Here is a 9,577-nt window from a genome sequence, read left to right as displayed (position 1 = left end):
GGGTCTCGCTTCTAGCTTCCGCGAATTGGCGGGAGAAAATGCCCAGATTCAAAAAACTATCCTCTCGACGCGACAGTTTTCTATTTCCTTAACCGCGCCTAAAAGGTCATGCGCGTCTCTTGCAATGTGTACACTTGGCGGTGAGGAGAGTCGCTTGTCTACCATCGCAAGATTACAGCTAGACTGGATGATATAATTTCTCTCCTCTGAGTTTTGCTTCATAATATGGGTAAAATACTTCTAATTTATGTCCCAAATATAAATTTCGTGCAAGGGTTTCAAAGAGGAACGGATGTCTTCAGATGCTCTTACAATAAGAGGGAAATAAACTTATGTATTTGTATAATATTTTCGAAGTGCGGACGAAGGAGGGTTATTTAGGTCCTCTCAGTTAAGCGAAGTTAATCAGCTGAGGGGAAAAGTGCTTTCATGTTGATACAATAGGACGGGAAGTAAATAAATAAATTTACTTTGATAAATACGTGTAATTGTTAGTGATGGTGGATGTAGTTGGAAGAGAAGCACGTCTCCAAAGTTCGCACACCTTTCTAACTACTCGAGAGGCCTCTGTATAGACCGTAGGCTCCTTGCCTGCGTTCTCGGATCTAAAAATATCGCAAGCAATACAAAAATATCTTTTCCCTTAAAGTTGGAAACGTCGAGTTGTATCACGCCGACGAGACGCCAAAAAAGGGACAATTCGTCTCACTGCACATTCTTTTTTGCCTTCTAGCATCAGCCGATTTGTATGATCAAAGATGAGCGCCCTCCTAGCAGCGCACGTAGAATGAATTTTGCTGAATTGGTGGCGTGTGAGGGGGAGAACGGCCCGAAAAATCTTTGAAAATTGCTCGCCCGAAAATAGATTTTTGAGGCCTATCTGGCTCTTCAAAACGAGATAAAATTGAAAAAGTAAAGTTTCGTAAGAAAAAATACCTTGGGAAGAGGAACTTCACAGCTCATAAACTTTAATAATAAATTATGCTCCAACTATCTATTTTGAGAATTTTTTCTTTGAAAATGCCTTGAAATTAAATAAACCTCTAAAATAACCCTTTCAAAAAGCATAAGTAAAATAATACGAATGCCAAATTTTTGGGCAAGATAAAGAATTTTGGCTTCTTTGAATTACGTATATCAATTTAATTTTTTCATGGCATAGGTATAAATCATAAGTGCGCAGGTTTTACGTGCGTAGTTACGTTCCATACTCGTTGGTTATTGTTTTAAAGTGTACTTGACCAAAAATTGAGTTAATAATTATGTAGAGAAATTTAAGACTGAGTTGACAAACATATCTCAAACTATTTTTAAAGGATAAAGCTTAGCAATTTTTTTCTCCATATGAATCAGTTGACCTGTTAAAACAATCGGATAGAGAAGAAAATAACAGGTAAAATATTAGGATACAATTTAAATATTTTTAATTATTTTGATCATTATATTGGAGATGATGTAGTTAAAAAGTATTTTTACAGTATCTGTCCAATATTAATGGACCCAATCAATAATTCAACTATTTTATGTGCTTTCCTTTTAGTTGATTACACAGGTCAACAGTGGTTTTGGTGCCGGAGGTTTTAAAGCTGATTCCAAGTATAATTGAGGTGCTGAATCCAAATATGATATTAGTTTTTTCCTATCAGCTCTAGTTTTCAAGATACAGATATGTTGTTACTTACGTAAAAAAATGTTCAATATCATATATATGATGATATTACATAAATGATAAAACCCAAAAAATATAAAGACTTGATTTATTTATATGAATGTTAATTCACCTACAATTACAATAGTTTTACAATACAATTGAATACAAATAGTAACATTTTTTACTGAAATAAAACAATTTAAAGAAAAAAAGACGTAAAAACGTCACTCAACACTACGGAAGCTCCTTTTGCGCGATTTTCTTGTGTGCACTTTGTTAAAACAGTCTCGTTTTAAGCACCAGCAGTAATCTGCCATCATATGTTTATCCCATCTTCCTTGGTAGCGATCTTACATTGTTTTGATTTCCTGGTGAAATCATTCGCCTTGTTTTTCATTTGTGTCGCCTAAATTTTCAGGAAAACAGTCTAAGTGACTGTGTATAGTGAACTTTTATGCTAATATTACATTCAAGTGGTTTAAAGTTAGTGAGAATATTGTTTACCAGCTCAATATAATTTATCTCGCTTGTAATTTCCCAGAAAAAAATTTGTTACCTAAACAAATGAAAGCAAACTGTTTTTTTTCAATCTCATTCAATGGCTTGACAAAAGCAGGTTCCTTTGTAAGTTGTCTGTATTGTGGCCCATCAAAACTACCAGTTTTTCTATACTTATCTGCGGCATTTTTATTCTTATGTAGCCGAAGCATGGTCCATCCTTGTCAAGAACCTTTACAAATTGCTTCATTAAGCCTAGTTTCACATGAAGGGGCGGTAAGGTGATTTTCTCCCGTTCACCAAAGACTCAGCAATAATGTTTTTACCCAATAATTAAGTTTTCTCTCTTTGACCATTCCTCCTTAATCCAGTGGTTTGTCTGTCCCTGCTATTATAGAGGCACAAGAAACAAGGATATTTTGTGTTGCCAAATTGCTGCCCAAGAAGAAAGTTCACCATTTTTAAATCTACACAAATCACTCAGCGAAGTTCCTGGTATTTTATCTTCTGTAAGACCAATACTATTGTATCATATTCTTCTTTCATTTCAGTTGAATGAGCGATTGGTATTGAGCCAAATTTGTTAGGATTGTGAAGAACACATTTTAAACTACGCTTGGAGCTATCAATGAACAAACGCCAATCACTAGCTTCATATTGCGGTAGTCCCATTCCTTTCAGAAGACTTCTAACGTCTTAACAAAATGTAAGATTGTCTTCTTGAGTAAAGAGGGGTAGCAGATCCTTTTCAATTGTGGGATAAAAATTAATTTTTGTACCTTGTTCCATTAAATTCTTTTCATGCATCCTTGAAGCTAGTAGTTCAGATGCTTCCTTCAGTAAGTTCAAATCTCTAACAAGGTCGCTTAGTTCATCTTGATTAAATAGCTGAGGATTTGTTGATACTGCCTCGTAGTCACTGTCAATATCGTCAATAGAATCAGGAATGTGTTCACATTGCTCATATTTATCCTCACATACATCTCGTAATGTCTGAAATATTAGGATCGGGATTTCTTCTGAATGGGGTACCGGGTGTCTAGCTGAAGGCAAATCTGTATATTTTCATTTGTGGCATTTGTTACGATTAATTCCCGAAACATTTACCATGCAAAAATAACAGTCGTCAATATGGTTTGTAGGTTCTCTCCAAACCATTGTCACACCAAACTTTAAACTTTTCCTTTTTCCTGTAGTTCAATACCGCTGATGTTCTGTACATGTTTTACACACAACATGCGGTGCCTACTTTTTACCTTGGTCACCAAGCTGAACACCAAGATATCCTAGATATGCACGTTTCACAAAGTCTGTAATGTTTTTCCTATTTTCTTTTAAAGTATATTCCCCACAAATTTAACAAAACACATCACAATGATTTACACAGCTTCTTCGAATTGAGCTCATTTTTAGAGGCTGCTTTACAAAAACTTTGAGAATTTGACCATTTGTTTTCGGAAATCCCCTTACTGCTTACTTACTCCCTCTGCCTCTCCATTTTCAAAGACACACTCTCTCTTTACCCTATCCCCCTTTTTTACTCTTCTCCACTTATCTGTGATTCTTCCCACGTGTCGTTATTCTACAAATATGACAAGGGTCCTTTTCCACCGTGGGTTTCCCACATCCCTTAAGCCCGTATGACACTTACCAATTTATTGGCCAATCCATTGGATATTGGATTGTGGACCCACTGACACACACCAATTTCTAGCCCAATCTCCGTTTCACAATATTGGGCACAATTTCTTGGCCAATCTAGATTTTAGAACGGGTTCTATTTTCTCGAGGCCAATCTCCAATCAGAACTCAGTCTTGTCGACTCCTAGTGGCCAAAACTAGAAGCTCTTTGCAAAACATTTCACCTCGGAATTTTAATATCATATATATACTCTTTAGAAGCATAGCAATCCATGGAATAGCTCAAATAATTAATATGTACTTTGAGAGAACATAAATTCACAAACATCAACTGTCTGAAGTGGGTAATTCGGAAATAACATTTCGGATATTTAATGAATAAAAACGTCGTGATTCTCCTCGATTGCGTATATATTTTGTTTAAATTACAATTATTAAACTATTTTTCATGATTTGAGCGCTAAAGTTTCGGGTGAAAGTCCCAATTGATGACACAATCTCTGTTTATTCGATGAACATATTCCAGCCAAAACGAGCCGCTACGTTATCTTGGCTCACCTATGAGATCACAATATTTCCAATCTCTCATCATTCAAGGAACTCACCCGAATGAAATTTCGAGCAATTCGAAAATATCTATGCAGCCCCTCGAAATAGTTATTAAATTTACAATTATTATGCCACCTCCCATTCTGTAGCTCATTGGCAATCAATCTGCGTCTTGAGATGATCTTTTGTCATTTTGTGTTATGTGGCGCTCTCTAGTGGGGTATTAGAACACTATAACGGCCAATATTGGTGTTAATATTGGTACGTGTCATACGATGCCTAAAGCCCAATATTTTAACCAATATTGCGCGCCGATATATTGGCCAATAAATTGGCAAGTGTCATACGGGCTTTAGTTGTATCTTTTCCCACTGCCTCCGCTCTGTACGCCTGTCTCCCCCTTCTTCAAACACTCCAAATCCCCCCCAACCCCTTTCTCAAAGGTATAAAGGTGATTTTCAGAGTAAATACTGCAGAGTGATTATGAATTAGTTTATTCATAGATTGATTTAAATTTGAAAAATATTTTCTGAAATAAATCAAAACTTTGAAATAATATAATCATAAAATGCGCTGTATCTAAAAAAGTAGAGCTGTTACATAAAAACGGATATCATATTTGGATTCAGCTCCACTAATATTGTTAATATCAGCTCAAAAACTCCCGGCACCAAAAAAAAAGTTTTTTTTTGTTGGCCTGTGTTATGTTTCCTGGGACTCATAAAAAATACAATATAAATAATTGCAACTTAAATAATTCTACCAACTTATACACACTTAAAGCCGATGTCCCACGGTCAAATTTGCGTCAAAATATTTTGATCAAAATTTGATGCAACTGACGCGCACCCTGTCCCACGGTCAAAATTTTGTCCAACTGGCTTTTGGTCCTATCGTTTGTACAAATCACCGATTTGTACAAATGGATAGAACAGGTTCTAAATTTTCATCCAATTGGATGAAACCAACCAATCACAGGGCCTTTGACAAAAAAGCATCGCCAAGCGCTGACACACAGGCCAAATACGTTAAACTTAATTATCGTCTGCATGAGTATTTTAATTAATAATTATGTATATTATGGACACAAAAATAAACTTTGTTGTATTCCACACAGTATGCATTAAAAACCCAACCGGTTTCCACCGTTTCAGGTCGTTATCTTAATCGTAAACCTCTAGATAAGGACCTGAAAAGATCGAAACCGGTTGAGTTTTTTCATTAGTATTGTATGGAATACTAAAAGGTTTAGTTTTAAATTTATAATATCACCATACCACGAAGTGAATTCACAAAACATTATTTCAAATATATATATACGTTCGTGATCGTCTATTTCATCGCCTGGTGTGGCCCTAAAGGTAAATATGAGCAAAAATTTGTCTTAGTGATAGGCGATGGAAGCTCTCAACTAGGAAATCCGTAATAATCAGTTGATCTTAAATAGAAAGGAAGCGATCTTTAGAATCGCAATACCAGGAGGGATGTTCTGGAAATAATAAAAGATTTACTTAAGGTATCGAGGCCGAATTTTACGCTTTATGGAAGACATACAATGCGAGCGAGCAGCTGGAGAAATGACTAATATGAACTGACGATTGTTCCTGTGAAACACTACAGCTGCCCGTTTCTATTACTATGATTATAAGATAAGGACCTTATTTTAGAAACTGCTAGATTAGGAGAGAAAAATGTGATTTACATGCACGCTTACAGCACTATTCATAACATCTCCTCAACCACAATGTCCATCATTTATTAATAACATTTTCCTCGCGGGAATAAACTGCATCACGTTTGTATCCTGGCGTTTTATTCTGCCCTCAACCTTGCTGATAAGGGACATGAAAATATCCTGACTTGTCAATTGTTATCGATAATAAACGGGAACATCGGCGACCAACTCCTTCTCCAACATGTTTAGCATGCTTATTCCAACGCTTTCATACCCCTTTTCCAGCCAAGGCCAAGTTCAGCATTCCTTCTGTTTTCTTTTTTTCGCATCTTTAATGTTCAAGAGGCCTATTCAAAAAATTTCGCCTGCTTAAAAAGAAAGAATCCTCCACCTCCACAAGTTTCCTAGTTGTTCACATAAATATCGTCTTTCGTTTGTTTTTGATCAAAATGAGATGCATCGTGGGACACCCCCAGTCCAGTTGTATCAAAATATTTGCATCAAAATTTTTGGACAAAAATTTTGATCAAAATATTTTGACGCAAATTTGACCGTGGGACATCGGCTTAAGGTAGCAAATACAAAATACCAATTAAGGTTAACTGTAAACAATTGAAGTTTTTTTAAGTAATGCTGATATTTGACGCGAAGCCAAACTTGAATTCAGCAATCTATCCCAGAACTCCTTTTAAGTGGCAGATGAGCTGGGGTTTGAAATATCAACACAGAGAACATGCATACGTCAAAGAAACAAAAGCTACGCGCCCGTAGAAAATCCAGAAGAATATTTCGGGAGATCAATTTCCTACATATTTTGGATCGTTTTATTTCAGAGATAGATTTAAGATAGACAGCAGAGGTTTCCGTGGAATTCTTCCTATTGAAGGCCTCATTCCCTCCAACCTATCAAGATTCGCGGATCGTAAAAAAATGCTACGGGCGTACAAAAACTGTTGCCCAGATGCTATAAACGAATTGGGTTGGGAGCCGCTAGAGACTCGAGACGCTGCGCGCTAGGCTTAGAAAGCTTGAGCAATAGGGTGCTTTCCTATTATTTTTTTATTGCCTAAGTCGAAATATTATTACTCCTGGAGTACGTATTTCACACTTTTAGATTTTTAGTTGACGATATCTATTTTTCGCGATTAAATGAAAAGTGAAAAATTACAAGCGCGCGAAAACGCGACGGCTAAATATGAATGCCGGGAAATCTCCGTGTGACGATCTGGTTCCCGCTGCCGCAAGTGAGGTGACCTTGGGGCGAGGCTTTGAGCTCTGATACGACGTAGGATGCTAGCAGGTAGCCGAGTACCCTGCTGGCTGGTAGCGCTTGGCTTAAATAAGGATTATTCATACCTTATCAAACGAAGAAAACTTTCCGACCTTAGCCAGTTTTAATAGGTGATTATTAAGAGATGTTTCCCCGGGCTCTGTGCCTCATGCATACGTTGGTAATCTCAGACGATGTAAAACTCCTATCTACTCGTATAGAAAATAGGTCCCTGTGACGTCACGTGGAGTGGCATCGCATGGGCGCCAATCGCACTAATCGGCCTAAGCGCAAAACAAAATAAAATCATCATCATCATCATCATCACTGGTCAACAATCCTAGGATTGGTTTGACGCAGCTCTCCACTCAGTTCTCCTATAAGATAATCTTTTCACACCTACGTATTTCTCCTCTTTCACATCCTTCTTTACTTGTTCCATATATTATGCTCGAGTCCTTCCTTTTCCGTTCTTGCCTTCCACTTGTCCCTCGACGATTGTCACCATCAGGCCATCATGTCTCAAGATGTGGCGAATAAGGTTGTTCCGTCTTCTTGTTAAGGTTTTCATGAGGCTTCTCTTCTCTCCTACTCTTCTTAGGACTTCCTCATTACTAACTCGGTCGATCCATTTGATCTTCAACATTCTTCTGTAGCACCACATTTCGAAGGCCTCTATCCTTGCTTTCTCCGCTGCGGTCATTGTCCATGCCACACTTCCTAATAGGAGTATACTCCAAATGTAGGTTCTTATAAATTGTTTCTTTACTTCCATATTTAAGTTTCCCGCTGTAAGCAGGTCTCTCTTTTGGTGGAATGCTCTCTTCGCCTGAGCTGTTCTGCTGATAATCTCTTTCTTACTTCTCCCGTCACTAGTTATCTTGCTTCTCAAATAACTGAATTCATCAACCTCTATCAGTTTTTTCTTCCCTATTTTGATTTTAGTCTTGACTTCTTCTCTTCTGCTGCATACTAAGATCTTGGTTTTCTTCGTGCTTATTTTCAGTTGATATCTACCTATTACCCTACCCATTTTAACCAGAATATTTTTCAAATCCTTCTCTGTTTCTGCTATAACAGCTATGTCATCGGCAAATCTTAGCATGCTAATTTTTTCTCCATGGATATTCACTCCCAATGCCTTTTCTTTGATTTCATTAATGGCTTTCTCAATGTAGATACCTAAACGTTGAAAATTACGGGTGGATTACAGCCTTGTCGCACTCCTTTTCTAATTCTTGCTTCTTCACAGATGGGCCCTGAGTTCATCACCGCTATTTGGTTTATGTATAAACTGTGAATGATTCTTCTGTCATTGTAAAGAACCCCAATTTCCTTTGGGATTCCAAGCATTTTGCTCCAATCCACGTTGCCAAATGCCTTCTCCATGAACGCAACGAACGTTGGCTTGTTCTTTTCCATTATCTTCTCTATGAGCACACTATGGGCCAATATTGCTTCCCTTGTGCCTTTGTTTTTTTCTGAATCCAAATTGGTCCTCATTCAAGAACTCTTCTGCTCTTTTTTCTATTCTTCTATAGATGATCCTTGTCAGTATCTTCGACGCATGTGTAGTTAGGCTTATGGTTCTAAAATCTTCGCACTTCTCCGCTCTTTTCTTCTTAGGAATAGGGATTATAATGTTCCTATCGAAATCCTTTGGTATCTCACCTGTGGAATACATTTCACTTATGATTTTGTATTGCTGGTTCAACGTCTTCTCTCCTGCATTTTTAATTAGCTCTGCGGGAATATCATCAATGCCAGACGCTTTACTTATCCTAAGGTCTCTTACAACCGCATCAAATTCTGATCTTACAAAATAAAATATAATATACGTACTAAACGAACTAAGAAATAAACGTGATTATGGAGAGTAAAAATAACAGCACGGCAAGTTGACTCGAAGCGCGTCACTAGACGGTATTTTTAAACTATTAAAATGAAAATACGCACATCCCAACGCACCTGAATCTGTGTCTAAATTCTCATTGCTTAGTGAATCGGAACAGGAACCACTTCTTGTTCAGCCAAGCACTCAAGTTTTAAATATCATTAACATAATGGACACTTTTCTTCTTCTCATTTCTTTTCTGCGTACCGCTTTTTTAAACATGTTGTATATTAACATTTAAAAAAGGATGATACTCTCTCAATAAACCAGCATTCGCTGAAATACTTAGGAAATCGCGATCTATGTGAGGAAAAAGAGAATAGTTATGCTGTGCGCGCGTAACTTCCCTCCCACCATAATAACACTTCCTTCCCGTCCGTGGCACTGAGTCCCACGGTA

Source organism: Ischnura elegans, chromosome 2 (assembly GCF_921293095.1).
Source record: "Ischnura elegans chromosome 2, ioIscEleg1.1, whole genome shotgun sequence".
Lineage (NCBI taxonomy): Eukaryota > Metazoa > Arthropoda > Insecta > Odonata > Coenagrionidae > Ischnura > Ischnura elegans.
The sequence above is the reverse complement of the archived record's forward strand: the minus strand, read 5'-3'. Positions refer to the sequence as shown.